The following is an 18,576-nucleotide window of genomic DNA, read 5'->3' on the forward strand; positions in this document are numbered from 1 at the left end:
ATTTATAACAGTTTATCGATATTACTTATTTTTTTTATTTTTTTTGCAATATTAAATACTCCTACGAAATACAAAAATATTTCTTAAATGTCATACTTGTATATCTCAAGTGTTACAAATATAATACAAATAGCAATAATGATACACAAAGCAAAAAAAAAAAATTGTAAATGATATCTTCTAGATCTTCAATTACAAATTTCTCCACTCCAAACTTAGCTTGTAGACATCTTTACCTGTAATAAAAACAAATATAGACATAGTAAAAAAAAAACAAAATTAGTCTATAGAAATATAAATCAGAAATTATAGTAACAGATATAAAAGATTAAAAAAAAAAATCAACCGAACGACGAAATAAAAAGATAAATTTACAAACGAGCATAATAACGAACTGGCAGGAAAAGCAAAAGAATAAATATTAAAAACGAAAAAAAGTACCAGAACAAAATTTTGAAGAACTAAAAAAGGATATTGAGAATAATGAAAATAGAAATAAAATACATCAACATCTCAGATCTGACTATCACATAAGAAGTGAAAAAAAAAGAGAATAATGAAAATTAATTAAAAAAAACGAAGTGATCGAAAATAAACTAAACTAATTATAAACTAGATCTGGCTTCAAAAAAAAAATTATAAACTAGATCTAACTCTATAAAAGAACTAAAGTTAAAAAAAATGTATAACAAAAAGGGAATAATATTAAAAAGAAAAATCGATTTCAAAAAAGCTCAAAACAAAATCGGAAACACATAAGATTCAAACCTCATAAACAAATTTTGAAGAAAATAAGTTTAACTCCAAGTTCACCTAGAATACCACGATATTCAGCAGCAACATTGTTAATACCACGTTATTAACAAGAAAACTAAATAAAAAATTCAATTATCATAACTAAAAGAAAATTCGAACAAAGTTTTTCAAAAAAAAAAACAAAATTTATATACAATTATAAGAAAATAAATTTTCATTAAGGAAAAACGAAAATTTGAAAATTAGCCCTTTAATACGGAAAAACAAAAATACAAACTCACCTTGACAATAGATCTTGAATTATGAGAAAAGATCAGTACTTGAAATTTAGAGAAACATGAAGGAAATTAATGGGATGAGAAGGAAAGAGAAAAGGAGGAGGGAGAAAGAGATGAGTACTCTCAATAGATTGAAATGAGAGGAGGGAGTTATCAGGAATGAGGCGGAATTATCAACAGCAAAAAAAAAAAAAAAAAAAGCTTTACCCTATCTCAACACCAGTATGAGGAGGACCGTTGATTTTTTTTAATCTATGGTTGAGAGTGGTGATCCGTGTGTGTTGTGGGAGAAAGCATCTAACCATTGATTTTTTAATCTATGGTTGAGAGTGGTGATCCGTGTGTGCTTGTGTGTTGCACATTCATCTACAAAAATATTAATCCCTCAAATCTATAGTATTTTTTTGCTCCATTTGATCGGGATCAGTGCCCAAGACACGTATTAAAACATCTACTAAACTACTAGTATATCTTTATTTTCATACACGTAAAAATTATAAAAACGTTATATTAATGAAATGTATAAATAGATAAATTTAAAAAGATCACTAATGAAGTAACGAGTCTATAACTTTGTACTAATACATACGAATAACGATGATACGAATATTTAACTATGAGATGGTTAGATGCCATGTGTTAATAATGTGTACATATGATCGATTGAACTAATCAATATTACCTTGTTAATCAGTCATTAGCGTTTTCTTTCATTATACAAATCAAAGCACTTTGTAATATCTTCATGATTTCATGAAAAATTGAAAATATAATGATAAACGAGTCATAATTATCAGTCTTGTTGACTAATCAAGTATCGAATTACCAAATTACAAATTTCCATTTCACAAGAACTCATCAAATCATGATTATGATACTATGCGTAGTATATAAATGATTAAATAAGAAGCATATAATAAACTAATTGTAAAACAATAATACATTAATAGTTTAATACACTAACTCTTATAATCTACTTCGTAATAAACTAGTAAGATCAGTATGACTAAACTTGAAATTGAACATAATATGTATTTATAAAATCAATGAGAATTTGTTTATAATATGATGCCTGAATATGAAATGATTCGCGGCTTTATATAAAACTTGTGAACGCAAAAGGTTAGCAAGTACTATCAAATTTCAAACCAAAACCATTTAACTGCCCGAATCCAAACAACTCGATAAACAATTTATTTTTTGAAATGAAAACCGACCCGAACCGTAATTTAGTAAACTTGAAATGGAACCGATATGAATAACGTTAAAGTGGTTAAACAATCGAAGAACCGAACTAGTTATAAACTGAACCGAAAAAGAACCGAACCAGTTAAAAACTGAACCGAAAAAGAACCGAACCAGTTATAAACTGAACCAAAAAAGAACCGAACTGTTTCTAACCCGAAACCGTTTCCAACCCAAACTGTTTGAACCGGAATAAAAACCGTTTACACCGCACCGTTAACAAACCGCAACCCGTCTGCACCGAACCGTTTACTACCCGGACTGTTTACAACCCGAACCGAATTAAAACCGCTTAAGAATAAACTGAAACCGAATCAAACCGAAAACTATTTAAACCGAACCAAAACCGCCCCGTGAGTCAATTAAACCGATTCTAAACCGACCCGATTAAATGCCGAACCGATTTCAAACCGAACCGAAACCGAACTGTCAAACCGTTTTGACAGTGCTAGATATTTACGATGCCAGTCATATACTCATATTATTAATTATAATATAATATCGATTTACATATAAATTTAATCTATTATTGGTTTATCTCATTGGCTAAATGATGAAACAAGATTATCCATTCAAAAAAAAAAATGAAACAAGATTATCCATTCAAAAAAAAAAATGAAACAAGATTATGCTCTATCATTCCAACTTTCATTTTTAATCAATCAAATTTTGCACCAACCTCATCTCTTCATCGATCTTCCATAAGAAACAATGTTATGCATCAACACTTGTTTTATTAATACGAGTATAATAATATGAATAACTTAATTCATTCTTTTTTTATACTCCTTTAATTCTGAAATAGCAGTTTTTTTTTTATGTTCTTTTGTTCAACATAAAGCTAACAAATTAGGAAAATAATCACGCATTGATATGCATTTATAATTATTCCAAATCATGATTATGTATAAAGTATGATTACTGCAAATCATGATTATGTAATACGTACTACAATGAAAGTACTCTTGAAAAGCCAAAATCATAATTCTTTTTAAAACAAACTCTTAACTCCATACAATACTAGATATGAAATCGAATCTCGTCTACCTTTTTATTTTTTAAACAAAATCGACAATAAGAAATCATCAGCAAATCATAGGAGGAAGATCCGAAGATTTCCCAGGATCCTGAGAACCCTTACTAAAAACCCGAGTAGCAAAAACCAAGAACCCGATAGCATGACCCGCAATAGCAGCAATAAAAACCCCAGCATTGAACGACATTACAGCAAGCATAACCAAGTAAGCCAACCCCATTCGTACGGTATGAAGAAGCGTTAGCACAACACCCGATACGACGACGTTTCGTCCATTATCCTTAACAATGCGAGAACGCGAGAACCACTCAACAAAAAAAGCCAGTAGAAAAACAAAGATTAGCGAAAGAGCGTACATGCCTGCGTGGGTCCCAGGCCATCCATTGAATAAAATCAAAGCGTTTTTTCCCCAATAAAATGTCATGTGCATCATCATCTTCTTATGACCCATGCCACCCATCGTCGAATTCATCGTTGTATTCGACGTCGAATTCGACGATGGTGCCATGTTCATTCCATTCATCGACCCATGATCCATCTTTATTTTATCTCAAATAAGATAAATATTTCTGACTGAATTATATTTGTTTTTGGGTTTAGGAGGAGGGTAAGACTAAATGAGGTGTATTGATTTAATTTAATGTGATTTTAATAAAGTGGGGTGGTTTTTGTTGTACTACTAGTAGAGTAGTATTTTGGTAGTACATTAAAAATGTAATTTTGGGATTTATTTATAATTTTTGTGGGTGTTATAAAAGATAAAATTTGGTTATTTGTGGAAATTGGAGTGTACTACACGATTAGGACTTAAAGAGTAGTACAGTACAGAATGATGAAGTATGAATTTATGATATTTGATAGATGTGATTATGTGAAGTTAATTCTGAGGCCGAAATAAATGGGGTGTTCACACTTAATATATGTATGCAGAAGAAATTAATCCGTTAGAAGATTTTTAGGAACTTGGATGTTTGACATGCAAATATGCAATGTGCCAAATGAGCATTTGTTGTATTATTGTAGACTAGTCCACTAAATATATGTACTCGTACTTTAGAATTGTAGACAAGTCAACTAGAAATATTTATGCATTATCACTTTGTTTTGAAAATGTTTTACCGTGTAATATATATATTTACAGGGCGTTTGGTATGAGGGATAGGGATAAGAAGGATAAAAGGGTAGGACAAGGATGAAGGATTAATAAGTGGGATAAGGATAAAAATGATGTTGTCCTTTGTTTGGTGCGAATTGGGAATTACATAAGGATAAGCAAGAAATTTACTTAACTACCCTTACTCATATTTCTCCCTCTTTCTTCCTCCTTTTTTCATTAAGGGTAAAAAATGTAATTTTTCTCATTAATTTTATCCTCATCCCTTATACCACCTCCCCTAATTATTATTTTGGAAGAATAACTTGCATTTTTTTTATCCCTATCCTCACCTCTTAATTCATCCCCATCCCCCTAAATAAACAAAAGAAATCTCCTTACGCTTATCCCTATCCTCTTCTTTTTATCCCTCCAAACAAACACCTTCTTATAATACGGAGTATTAGTTGTCTTCATAAGTAATTGAAGTATATACCAAATCTTATAGGAGTTGTGTCTTAAGTGAATGAGGATATTGTTAGTAGTTTATATTTTGGACACCCATTTTTTACTCCTCATATCCTTTACTACCAGTTTACCATAATATCATATTTATATTTGCATAAATAATAGCAAAAGCATTGAGTTAATTAAAAAAAAAATAAAAATATGCTACATAGGATCTGTTCTCTTATGTTGAAATTCAGTTCAGTTCAGTTCAGTAGTTCAGCTCCTAATTTCCTTTGTTTTAAACTGAGGGTTTAGATATTTTGCGCAGATGGAACGGGGTTACCACTTCCGGCATATTTCGCAAGACTTGGATCTGCCTTTTTACTCTTAAAACAACGTTGTAATTTCAAGACTTATTAAGTTAGTATTAGATGAAGTTTGTGTTAATTTTAATTTAAATGTCATTTAATTATTCTTCTAAAAAAAATGTCATATGGCCTCATCCCCTGAAATAAAAAATATATTTTGTAAAAAGTCGGTGACCTTATATAATTGATTTTAACAATTAAAATGGAGTATTTGATTGTAAACCTTACTCCCAAATACAATTGGTTTTAACTTAACATTATTTTAATTATTTGAAGTTGCATGCGTTTAGTACTTTGAAATTATATACAGTACAAGAATTGATTTGCATGCCTCTCTCTGTTGAAATAATGTGCTCAATCTCAAACATGTTAATAGGAAAATGTAATATTAAAGTTACATAGTTGTTGGAGTATTTTTGAGTTTGATAGAAATGTCAAACTTGTAATTGAATTCGGAATTAAATGACTTGAACGTAAGCAATGAATAGACTCAATAATATAGTACTCCGTATGTACTTCCTAGTACTTAAGCTCAACTGATCAACTTATTAACTCACACATGTAGCCGATGTAGGGCATGTTCTCTTTAGCCTAATTCCAGTTCAGCTCCAATCAGTTCAGTTCTTAATTTCCTTCTCTTATAAACAATTCATTTCAGCTTTATTCAACTCAATTCAGTAAATCAGATTAGGCCCGTAGTCTTCCTTCCCTTCCCTACCTATTAAAAGTTTAACTAAACGCTTATGAATAGCAGTGTTAATGTTATGCCAACTATATCCCTTGAAATGTATTTTTACATACATATAATTCTATTTATGCATACAAGTCATATTGGTAAGGTTTAACATTATTAGCTAACCCGCATTAGCCATCCTAGTTCTAAATTAATGATCATATGCTTAAATTATTTAGGCTTGTTGGCTGTGACTCAGCTCAAGAACCTAATTTAATTTACCAAATAGGCCCCTTTTTTTGTTGGATGTGGAATAATGGACTACAAATCAAGATGCTTATACGAAGTATCATATTTATTGCTATATTTATACTTCGGACGAAACAATTGAATGCCAAGGGGCCCTTTCACGGGTGGCATTGCATATTTGCATGCATGCATAACATAATTGGTGATATTTAATTGAGACTGTTCCACCGTTCACATATTAATAGTAAAAAAATGTTAAAAAAAAGAAAGAATGAATGATGAAAAAAAAAGTACAAGCAATTTGCAATAAAATTTTATTACTAAGAAATGTTAAATTCTTAAACTTGATGGAAGCTCGAAAGCACTATAAATACTGATATAGTGAAGAGATAGTAAAATCAGTTCATTCAATATATAATTGCCTTCAAAAAATTTACTAAATAGAAGTCAAGTAATAATGGAAAGAGGTGCTTCCACTTACCTTAAGATAGTTCTCCTTGGTGCACTCTTCCTAAGTGCAACAGGTTTATCATCTTTTCTTAATTTTTTTGTTACTTTGATTTGTTACACCATTGATAATTTTCCTAATCACTTGAATTTGATAAACAAAACTACTCTATTGTAACTGTATATATATAAGTAATATAACATCACTCAGATAAAATTGTATAATAATACCAATGCATAACATCCCAACATTAGATTAATTGATATTTAATTGATTGTAATATTTTAGCTGAATGTCGTACATTAATTTATAGTTATCGATTTGAATTGATAATTCGGTTTGAATTGAATTGACTGTCAATTTTAATCCGAATTATGAACACCCTAATACATTTCACACACAATTATGTGAATGATTGGTTATTAATAAAATATTTTTGTTTGACAGTGTCAACGTTGGGAATGATAGAAGTCAAAAAAGAGATGATGAACAATCTGATGATGATGATAGAAGAAGCCCAATTATCAAATGGAGAAAATAACAAAATAATTGAAGAGGAAGTCACGTGCCAAAGAGGTGGTGAAAGATGCCATGTTTTTAACAATCAATGCTGCAATACCTTCGTTTGCATCAGTCACAAGTGTGTGTGATAAAGTTGCTTTTCATCACTACTTAAATTATACCTAAAATAAATAAAGTTGCTGGGTATTACTGAATACCTGTATGGCTGTATCACTAGATATAAAAGTATTAATCATAAAATAAATACAATAATGTGGAGTGTTCATTCCATATATTAATCAGATACTACATACTAGTATGGACTATATGTGTCCAATTAAATCTTTAAAAAAATATTATCGTTTTTGTACTTGAATTGATTTATAGGGTTTAGCTGTCAAAAAAAAAAAGATTTATAGGGAAATCAATATTATCGTATGAGATTATGGTACACATTACCGAATGTGCAATATAATCGAGAAGTTGTACATACTAGTATACTACTACTCTCAAATGGAGGAACTTGTGAAATTGTGATAGATCATAAATTAATGATAGGATATTCAGTAATGTGAAAACCCTTCTAGAACGTGAGCCAGGGCCTGTTCATATTTACTTAATTTCAGTTCAGTTCAGTTCAGCTCCAATCAGTTCAGTTCAGTTCTAATCAGTTCAGTTCAGTTCAGTTTAGTTCCAATCAGTTCAGTTCTGTTCAGTTCAACTCTTAATTTCCCTCTCACATAAAATATTCATTTCAGCTTACTTCAGTTCAGTTCAGTTCCAATCAGTTCAGTTCAGTTTAGTTCAGTTCCAATCAGTTCAGTTCAGCTCCAATCAGTTCAGTTCAGTTCAGCTCAGTTCAGTAAATATGAACAGGCCCCAGTATACAGTGTAACATGCACATCATTGTTGCTCAAATTTGGACTCAAAATTGATAGAGACGGTAGGATATGGCCAAATATGTCACAAACAATATATACACAGATGCGTAGCCTTCTAGAAACCTTTTTTTCACCATTACCCTAAGTTAAAATTGATAAAGCTAGATATACTAAATAATGTAAAATGAAGTACCCTATTTCAGTTGTGTTTTCAACTTTTATTGATCAGTAAATTTACACGATCTTATTTTAACTACTCTTTATTTTAGCATATCATATACTACGTATAAAAATATGGATAATTTATTCTTATTAATATAGTTAATTCTCAAAAATAGTGATAATTTAATTACTATTGATAGTGCTCTTTGATATTTTAGTAATGCATCATTTTCCTATAAAAGCAATCCCATGTATAATTCATGCATACCTCAATATAGTCTTTCAAGCCATTATTCTTTACTTAACATATAATTGAAACTTTGAAACCCATCATTTCTTCATTAATCTCAATCATTTTCACCTAATTAAACACACCAAAAAATTAAATCTTTAAAAGTATATATAATCTTCCTTTCTATTTTTCCTAACTACGAAATTAAGAGCAAGAAAAAATGGAGATTAAATCAGAAAAAGGCAGGGTGGTGATGTTGGTGTACCCTTTACAAGGTCACATAAACCCAATGCTTCAATTAGCAAACATCCTTTATTCTAAGGGCATATCCGTCATAATTGCTTACCCTACGGATTTCAACCCTCTTAACACCTCCAACCACCCTGAATTTACTTATTTGCCCCTCAAAGCCGCTGACGTTGGCGGCTTAGAGGTAACAAACGTGGTGGATGGAGTTGCGGGTGTTATTGGGTTTACAAGACGTCTTAATAAGATATACAAAGAACCATTTGAAAAAAGTGTACAAGAATTGATGGAATATGAAAATGAAAGGAAGAGAGGAAAAATAGGGTGTATAATATATGATGTGTTTATGTGTTTTGCTCAAAGTGTGGCTGACCAATTGATGATTCCTGGGATTTGTTTGAGGACAAGTTGTGCTGCTTCTATTTTGGGTATTACAGCTACGCATACACCTCACGAACGTGGATTTAATATGCCTGTTCACGGTAAGTTTTTATAGTTAATCACGCTTTATATTTGGGCCGGGTTAATTTTGAGTCGATAGCAGATCACATAAGTTTAGTTGTTCAAGTATTGTTCGGATTTGGGTTAGGTGTAGTCATATTGGTCAATTTTGCATTAGAATAATATGTTTTTTAAAAAATATTTACATGAGTATACCTATTAAACATGGGCACGGGCCGTGCCCGTGCCGCCGCGGGCCGTGCCTGGCCGTGCCGGGGTGGCGGCCGTGCCGTGCCGTGCCGTGCCGGCTCCGCGGCGGGCCGTGCCGTGCCGTGCCTGAAATTGGCACACCCCAGCCCACGGCACGGCACGGCCCACGTGCCTAGCGGGCCGTGCCGTGCCGGGCCGCGGGCCAAACCGTGCCGACCTTAATTTATTTTTTATTTTTTTTTTTTAAAAAAAAAAAATAAATGTTAAAAAAAAACGAATTAAAAACAAAAATGCATATAATAAAAAAAAAAAATACTAGTGCGATAATCCGAAAACACAAAAAATTGAAGAATAACTTATTTTATTATATGACGGTAGCCGGTACGACCGTACGAATGTACGATAATTCAATAATACAAAATTACAAAATAAGTAATGATAATTAAAAATCGTACAACAGTGTATGAATATTGAATAACTTCATTTATTATACGGAATACGAAGTTCGATAATACAAAAAGAATACAATAGTGTATAATGTAAATATGTAATCATGTAATTATTATTGGTCGTCTTCGTCTTCGCCTTCGTCTTCGCCTTCGTCTTCATCTTCGTCTTCGTCTCCTAGAGGTTCAAGTTCATCCGCCAATTGAGTGGATTGAGAACTAAAAGAAGTCGACGTTCCTTCATCGTCGTCGTTTTGTGCATAAGTACGATCTTGAGAACGAGTTTCGGCATCCAACCAATCCTTGAAGCAAACACACATTTCAAGTGTTTCGGGTTTTAGTCTTGTTCTTCTATCGTCTAGAACTCTTCCCGACGCACTAAAAGCTCTTTCGGAAGCAACGGAGGAGACTTGGATAGCAAAAATATCACGAGCCATTGCCGACAAAATTGGATGTTTCACGGCTTGTGATTTCCACCAATCGAGGATGTCGAGGCCAAACTTCTCTTCATCGTCCATGCCTTTCATGAAGTCGTAACTTAAGTACATTTGCAACTCCGAAACATCGCTTTGAGTTCTCCTAGATGATGATGATTCTGTACCTGAATACTTAGACATCAAGTTAGCAGCTTGTGCAAATAAACCTTTGGCCCGTTTACTTACATTTTTGGATGTTTGAGAAGGGGCAAATCGAGACACGGTTCCATATTTACTTTCATAAACATTATATAAATTAAAAAACTCATCCGTCACCTTATTCTTAAAAGTTTCAACATCATCTTCAAAATTCATGTTACTATAATAAATATCAATTAATAAAAAGGTGCCATCATATTTTTGTCTAGGATCTAAAATGGAAGCAAAAATATAAATCTTAGGAATATCGGTGTAATATTTACGCCATTTATCCTCCATGGATGGAAGATATCCACGATAAACATGTTCTGATCGGTGTTCCGCAAAAAGTTGTGCAAGTAAACATGCATTGCTAAGAAAAGAATGAGCACAAGGATTATATACAGAAGAAAAACAATGTGTCATACCATATAGTAATTGTAAAAACTGCATATATTTTTCACAATTAGCCCAATCATCTTCAAGTAAAGCATTTTGTGGATATTTCATATTATAAAAAAGTGTTAAATGAACCTTGTACTCGATTGCCCGACTCAACATTTCATAGGTGGAGTTCCACCTAGTTGGACAATCCGGTGCTATTTTTATGGTTTTAATCCGTTGTTGCCTGCAAAAACCTTTCCATTCTTGATATCTCATGTTAGAGCTATTAATAGTGCAAATAGCACTCCGTATTTTGTGATAAAATGGACCAATTGCTTGTGTTCCATCCTTCACACACAAGTTAAGAACATGACAAATGCATCTAACATGAAGTGCTTCTCCATCTAATACTAAATCGGTTAATTGGGGTTTAACCAAATTCGCACTATATGTCATAGAAGTTGCGTTATCGAAAGTCATAGACATGATTTTATCCCTAAGACTATATGCATCAATAGCTTCCATTAAATGATGTGAAATGTTAAGACCGGTATGAGGGTATTCAAGCATTTTGAAATGAATGATGCGTTTTTGTAACATCCACTCATTATCTAACCAATGACAAGTAACACATAAATAGTGAAGTCCGTACCCACCATCCCATGCATCGGCGGTTAAAGAAACTCTACAAGGAAGATTAGCTAATTCATTTACTAATTTCAATTTGTACTCTAGATAAGTCTTCATGGCAGCAGATCGAACGGTTTTTCGGGACATTTTTTTGTGTTTTGGTTGTAGTGCTCGGTTAATATAGTTGTTGAAGGCATCATTTTCGGCGAAAAGAAAAGGTTGTTCTGCATGTACAAGCATTCTCCCAAGTTCATCCCTATCTCTCTCGTAATTGTAAATGAAACCTTGTGGATGGAATTGAGAAATTTTAGGTTGGGTTGGATCACTAGATGGTCCACCACATTTTTTTGTATGCCTAGTAAGGTGTCCCGTCCCTCCCTTGGTATCGGCCGAGAAAATTTTACCACAAGTCCGACACTTGCATTTTTTTCCATCTTTACTTAATTGATAATGTACCCAACATCCACTCTTTCTTTTGGTTTGAGCAAAATCCTCTTCGGTACACCACTCTAATATGTTAGGATTATGGGTGGATGGTTCACTCGACCCGCAAGCTTGTGTTTGGCTACCTTGGGAAGGAGGAGGAGGAGGAAAAGGAAATTCATATTGTTGAAATTGGGTTTGTTGAAATTGGGTCCAAGGAGCCATATCATCCATTTGTTCTTGCCCTCCCGTGTTTTGGGGATGAAAGAAAGGGGTGGAAGTGTTTGGAAAGGGCATGTTAGGAGAGGGAAAGGGCATGTTAGGGGGGGGCATAGACATTGAAGTGTTTGGGTTTGGTGATTCCCTACGTGTTGACTTGGCTTTTCTAGAGGAGGAGGAAACGTTCGGGTTTGATGCCATGATTAATTAATAATAATAACACAACTAACAATAACAAAGTAACAATTAACAACAATGAGATCAATGAGAATTAATTAGTAAGTAGTTTTTATATAAATTAAATTTTCAAAAATAATTATAATAATAGTAGATTACTTGGATCAATGAGATCCCAGGTAGGAGAGGTTAGGAGCGACGTTGTCCAGAGCCCAAATCCCGCCTTAGACAGATTTCAACAATCCAAATAACCCACAATTAAAATAGAAAGTAGTTTTTATATAATTAAGTAGTTCCAATAATAATAATAATAATAATAATAATAATAATAATAATAATAATAATAATAATAATAGTAATAATGATAATAAATTAATAATAGTAACAATAACAATAACAATAACAATAACAAATTAAAATAAAGTTGAGTTAGATCTTACAATGACGCTTCAATGCTTTCCCAAATTTATAATTTCCCGAATTTTTAATTTCCCGAATGTAAATATAACAATTTTTTTTTTTTTTTTTTTTTTGGTAGTAGACTAGTACAAGTAATAATAGTAAAAATGTAAAATTTATAAGAGAGTAGGAATTTTTTTTTTCTTTTCACAAAAGAGAGGAAGATTGTATGTTTTTTAGGAATTTGAGAATTGAGAATTTGGGAGTAAGAAAATTAGAGAATAAGAGAGAAGAGATGAGTTGATGAATTGTGAAAATTTTGGAGGAAAATATGAGGTATTTATAGGGGATTTGGGTGGGAAATGGGGTGGAAAATATGGCCGTTTATAGCTGTTGGAAAACGGCCATAAACGGCCATATTCCAACGGCACGGGCCGTGCCGTGCCGTGCCGTGCCTGGCCGTGCCGGGCCGTGCCTGGCCGTGCCGGGCCGTGCCACGTGCCGGGCCGGCGGGTCGTGCCGGCGTGCCGGCCCACGTGCCGGCCACCGTGCCGCCCGCCGTGCCACGGGCCGTGCCCGTGCCGGTCCCAAAAAATTTGTTCACGGCACGGCCCACGGCACGCCGGCGTGCCGCCGTGCCGTGCCGTGCCGGCCACCGTGCCCGTGCCGGGCCGTGCCGGAGTCGTGCCGGGCCCGTGCCGCCCGCGTGCCGGCACGGCCCGTGCCCATCTTTAATACCTATAGTATGTGAACCTAAATCAATATGCAATTGAGATATGTTAAGAGATTCGAAATTAGCTTTTTCTTTTTTTTAAAAGGGGGTCAGTGAACACCCCATGCACCTTCGTTACTAACGTGAGGGTCTGTTCTAATTTACTGAATTGAGCTATATATGAAACAATGAAATTAGGAACTGAACTGAACTGAAATTAAGCTGAAGAGAACAGCTCCTGAGTGCACAATTCATATACTACCTCCGTTAATTATTATGTGCAACTTTGGGGTATTATTTGTGAGATATAAAATATTCCAAAGTTGCACATAATAATTAACGGAGGTAGTATTAGAAATTTTACATGTTTAAACATTATTGAACATGTATGTGAAATTACTGTTATTCGATGCTAATGGAATTTGAAATAACTGTTATTTGATGATAAATACAGTGCCAATTGAAAGTTTGGTTCAGGTTCCTGAGCTAAAAGCATTGGAATTGGATAAAGTTGCCGTGCATTTTAATGAGTTAAATGCAGCAGTAGCTACAGCATTTAACAAGTCAATCGCAATTATAGTCAACACTATGGGCTTCTTGGAATGGGCTGCTATCAACAAGGCCCAAGAATATTTCAAGGCCACTATCTATCCAATTGGCCCATTTCACTTATATGCTGATAATACCACCAAGTCTAATTCTCTCTTGAATGAAGACCCAATGTGTGTAGCATGGCTAAACCAACACCCACCAAGGTCAGTCCTCTATGTGAGCTTTGGTAGCCTAGCTAGCATGAGCGAGAAGGACCTACTCGAGACGGCTACGGGGCTGGTCCAAAGTAACCAACCCTTTTTATGGGTGATTAGGCCTAAGATGGTCATTGGAGGACGATATTGGGCTGAGATTCTACCACGAGACCTCATCGAAAGAATTGAGGAAACGGGCCTTGTAGTAAGTTGGGCCCCCCAAAGGGAAGTATTAGGCCATGGTTCGATAGGAGGGTTTTGGACACATTGTGGGTGGAACTCGACAATTGAAGGAGTTTGCGAAGGGGTGGCCATGATTTGTAGGCCTTTCTTTGGTGACCAATTTTGGAATGCTAAGTACATTAGTAAAGTGTGGAAGATAGGGATGGAATTAGAGAATGAAATAGAAAGGGAAAATGTGGAAAGAATTGTTAGGGAAGTAATGGTGGGTGAGAAAGGGAAAGAGATGAGAAATAGAGCATTCGAGTTGAAGGACGAAGTCGAGTTGTGTTACAAGAATGGAGGCACTTCTTACAAGTACGTTGATCGATTAGTAGACTTGATTGCCTCTTTGTAGATATTCCTCGAAGTGAAAATCATGTCTACTAAATAATCACATTAGATCATTTCCTCTATCTCTTGAAATTTGTTTCATTGCATCTTTTGGTTTTTACTCTAGAAACTTTTATCCATGAATTTTTATCTATAGCTAGTATTGTAGCCATGTAAGATCATTTGATTCATTTGAGTGTTTGTTTTTTTTTTTTTTTTTTTTGAAGACATTGAGTGTTTGTTTTTAGAATATCTACTTATTTGAAAAAATTATACTCGCAAAGAATTATAGATATTAGCGATCATGTTGTGATTTTAGAGAATGTGAACTAAAAAATAGAACAATCTTTAATGGGTTGATAATTGAGAATGTAATAATAAGAAAAATACGGACTATACTAAACAAACTCGTACTCGTACTCGTACTATACTTTAGCATCTTTTTCGTCACTTGTTAGCCCATATTCCCTTTTCTCATCTTGCTATTTTATCACAATAAAAAAAAATTTGTATAAATGAACATTTATTCATTTAATAACAAAATTTTGACTATAGAGGATCACGGAGCGAAAGGGACGGTTTATCCTTCCATTTTCCTCAGGAGTGACCTGAGTTCGATCCTCATCCCACCCCTCTTATGATAGGAGGACATCCCCGTATCTTACTTTGTAAAAAAAATAAAATAAAAAAATAAAAAAATAAAAAAATAAAAAATAAAAAAATAAATAAAAAAAGGAGAAAGAGAAGGGTCACATGATCGAACATCTATACGGACAATATTGGGGCCATTCTTATCACTGAAAATGAAAATCGAATCTCATTTTCATATTTTATTTTTGGATCCAATCGAATCTCGTTATATGAAAATATGAATATTGAATAACATGTCATGGACCACTTCTTGACTTTAAGTTCCCAAAAAATTTTAAGGTGGCAAATTGAATTGTATATCGACACCTTCCACTATAGGAGTATTCGAGTATGTAGAGGTTTGAGCCATCCCTAAACTATATTTCCCTAAAATTAGTATTTTGATGTTATGTTTTACTTTGCTACTACTTTGCCTAGCTAGCTCATTTATGGCTACAAATATTTTTTTTAAAAGTAAATATCTTCTTTTAAGGATATTCAACTTATTTATTACAATCTTTTGTTTTTTATTATTTTGGTAGAAGTGAGTGCATAAAAAAATTGTAGATGAAGTAAAAAAAGATGAATGTAAGTTAAAATTAGATAAAGAAAATGAGTAAAATTGCGTAAATAATGAGAGGTAAAAGAAGTAGTGATGTAAAAGAGATTTGACAAAATTGAATAAGGTAACGAAAGATGAATCAAACTTACTGAAAAAGAGGAACTATAGTAAGTTCGATATAGCTGTTTAGAGTTTAATCTTACAACACTATAGTGAGGGAAGGTTAGTTGATTATTGATCATAAATTCATAAGCCTTCTCATTATTGATATAAGTTGAATTTTTCATACCAAAAAAGAAAACACATTTTGACTTAAGCAAATAATATTTCACTTTCGAAAGTTAAAAAATTTCGAATCAATCCCCCATGCAATTACGTTCTAGTAAAAGTAAAATAACTCACGTTTAACCGGACAACCACCTAATGATCAACAAATAACCTATCTCCTACAATGCCAAATGTAACCGACGATCCATAATATGCATTACCCTTAGTAGCATGTACACCCCCCCCTAAACCCCAAGTGTCCCACACCAAAAGAAGGCATAATAGGGAAATTAATTAATGAAGAAGAAGTAGAAGTAGAAGTAGGCATTAAGTAGTACTAGTACAAGTCCATTAAATATGAGTCAGAAGAATGATAAGAAATGGAGCAATTGCATTTGTCGAGAAATAGAGGGGCAGCTACCTGCTATGCTCAAATGCAGCCTTCCATATTTAATACAAACTGCCTTCTTAGCCTTTCATTTTCCTAGCAAATGTTGTCTATGTCAAGTTAATGTATTGCCATTTTTCACTTGCTTATTGTAGTTAACTGTAGTAACTGTAAATTGTTGACCTTGCAAAGATGCAAGTAATGTAGTTAGTAGTTTACATCCAAGTGATAGATACATACTCCCCTATGTCAAAGAACACTATTCTTGTAAGTTTATAAATTTTTAAAAACCCTAATACCTAAGGATGTGTCATGTTTTAAGTTGAAGGTTACAAACATTGCTCCATCTAACCTAAAAAAATAACGGATCTGGATAGACTATATAGGCTTTTTTTTTTTTTTTTTGGATAGAAGGATAGACGATATAGTTGATCAAACATCCATCAATCGTAGGCCTTCAAAATGACGGGTTCCCAAGCTCGTTTGGGACAAAGCCTGCTCAACCATACTCAATTTCAGCAAAATTTAGGTATGAAAATTTTGACCCAGTCATAGGCTTAAAACGGCTTTGTTTTAGTCAATGACTCTTGATCATATGATCTAGTAACATGGGTTAATTAGAAGTATTTGTATGTAATTGTAAATGTATTACATTAAGATATAGTTTCATTTTATTAGGACAAGACATCTTTATGTCATATCATGGTCAAATAACCATAACTATCACATGACAAAATTATCATTAAACAAATTATAATTACAATTAAAAAGGACAAAATAGAAAAAGGGCCATATAGTTCTAAAATTGGTGGTTGGACGTACATAATAAATGTGAAATGGCAGGTGATAATAATATCATGGCACAATCAATTAGTCAAAAATGATTTGTTAGGAAAGGAGTACGATACTTCATTTGATCATAGAATAGACATTATAGTACTGCTTAAAAGTGATTAGAGAATAATTGTGAATGAACTTGTCTGATAAATTTCTTAATTTATTATTATTATAACAAAAACAAAATCAGAACAATAATCTCATAAATTAGTGGAAGAGTATATCTTGTTAAGTGTAGCCAAAAAAAAGCATCCCGTGCGTAAGCCACGAAAAAATGAACACATTTAAAATTTAACACACATATTTGTATACTTTATGCATTAGAAAGGTAGTTTGTCCGTGCCATTTTATTTTCAAGTGTACACATTGACAACATTGTCGTAGCAGGCGGCCACTATTATTATTATTATTATTAATTGAATACGTAATTCTTAATTGATCGAGTAATTTCGGTCTCACAGTGTGACCAGTCACATAGAAAAATGCTGATTTAGAAATTCTTTTACCAAAAACTAAATTACAATGCCAGAAAGAAAATTCCACCAAATAAGGGTGATATTTTTTTCCATCATGATCTATTTACTGTATATACTTTAACCTTTCACCACAAATACTTGATGGTCAAAATGCATGGCCAACAAAAATAAAAAGTTGTATCTCCCAATTATGCATAACACGTGGGTTGAAACACTTATATTCACATAAACATTGATAATTTTTTTGAAACACTGGTTAATTATGTCTTGTTACAGTATTGAAGCACTATAAATAAATAGAAGTATCTTTTACTATAATCTTTTTTATTTATTTTCCACTGATTAAGTATATTCATAGGCCAACGTTAAAAAGGATGTCCTAATTTACAACTTTTGGCTGTTAACTTAATAATTTGAATCACTACTTTATGATGTATTCCTTTAGTTTAATTTAATGGGATCCAGCTTTTTAAAAGGGTCAAAGTGTATATCCTAATATCATTTCATTTCTTTTGCTTTCTTTCAAAAAGCATATGATTTTAGGGTACATGATGTATGATCCTAGATCCTGTCAAACGAAGAGGACTATGAATCGCATTGTTTTTAGAGTTGTTGTTACTTGTTAACGTCAATACTCCCATGTGCTCTCCATGCACCGCCATTCCCTCTTATTATACGTTGTGTAACATCCGTCACACTATTTTAATTCCTCTTAACAATTATGAATATGACACGATCTTACATCCGAAAATTTTCATCTTACATAACAAAATAACAATAACTAAAATTAGAGTCTTTCTTGTCAAAAAAAAAAAATTTAGAGTCTTGATCCTAATATGATGCAT

The 18,576-nt window shown here is 33.1% G+C and overlaps 1 protein-coding gene, 1 long non-coding RNA gene and 2 pseudogenes across 3 annotated transcripts in view; 2 read left to right on the plus strand and 2 right to left on the minus strand.

Moving 5' to 3' along the window:
• LOC145618304 (uncharacterized) overlaps window positions 1-18,576 on the plus strand; it is a 79,604-nt gene that overhangs the window by 37,838 nt on the left and 23,190 nt on the right. The gene's annotated exons all lie outside the window — the stretch shown is intronic.
• LOC145618216 (uncharacterized) lies at window positions 80-1,684 on the minus strand. The gene is made up of 2 exons (XR_014107873.1): window positions 1,038-1,684; window positions 80-236 (listed from the first exon to the last, which is right to left on the minus strand). It is a non-coding gene; the product is annotated as an uncharacterized LOC145618216 (long non-coding RNA).
• Window positions 3,240-4,009, minus strand: LOC145617282 (copper transporter 6 pseudogene; annotated as a pseudogene).
• LOC145616169 (UDP-glycosyltransferase 76H1 pseudogene) lies at window positions 8,593-14,596 on the plus strand (annotated as a pseudogene).

This window comes from Chenopodium album, chromosome 26 (assembly GCF_948465745.1).
Source record: "Chenopodium album chromosome 26, dcCheAlbu1.1, whole genome shotgun sequence".
NCBI lineage: Eukaryota > Viridiplantae > Streptophyta > Magnoliopsida > Caryophyllales > Amaranthaceae > Chenopodium > Chenopodium album.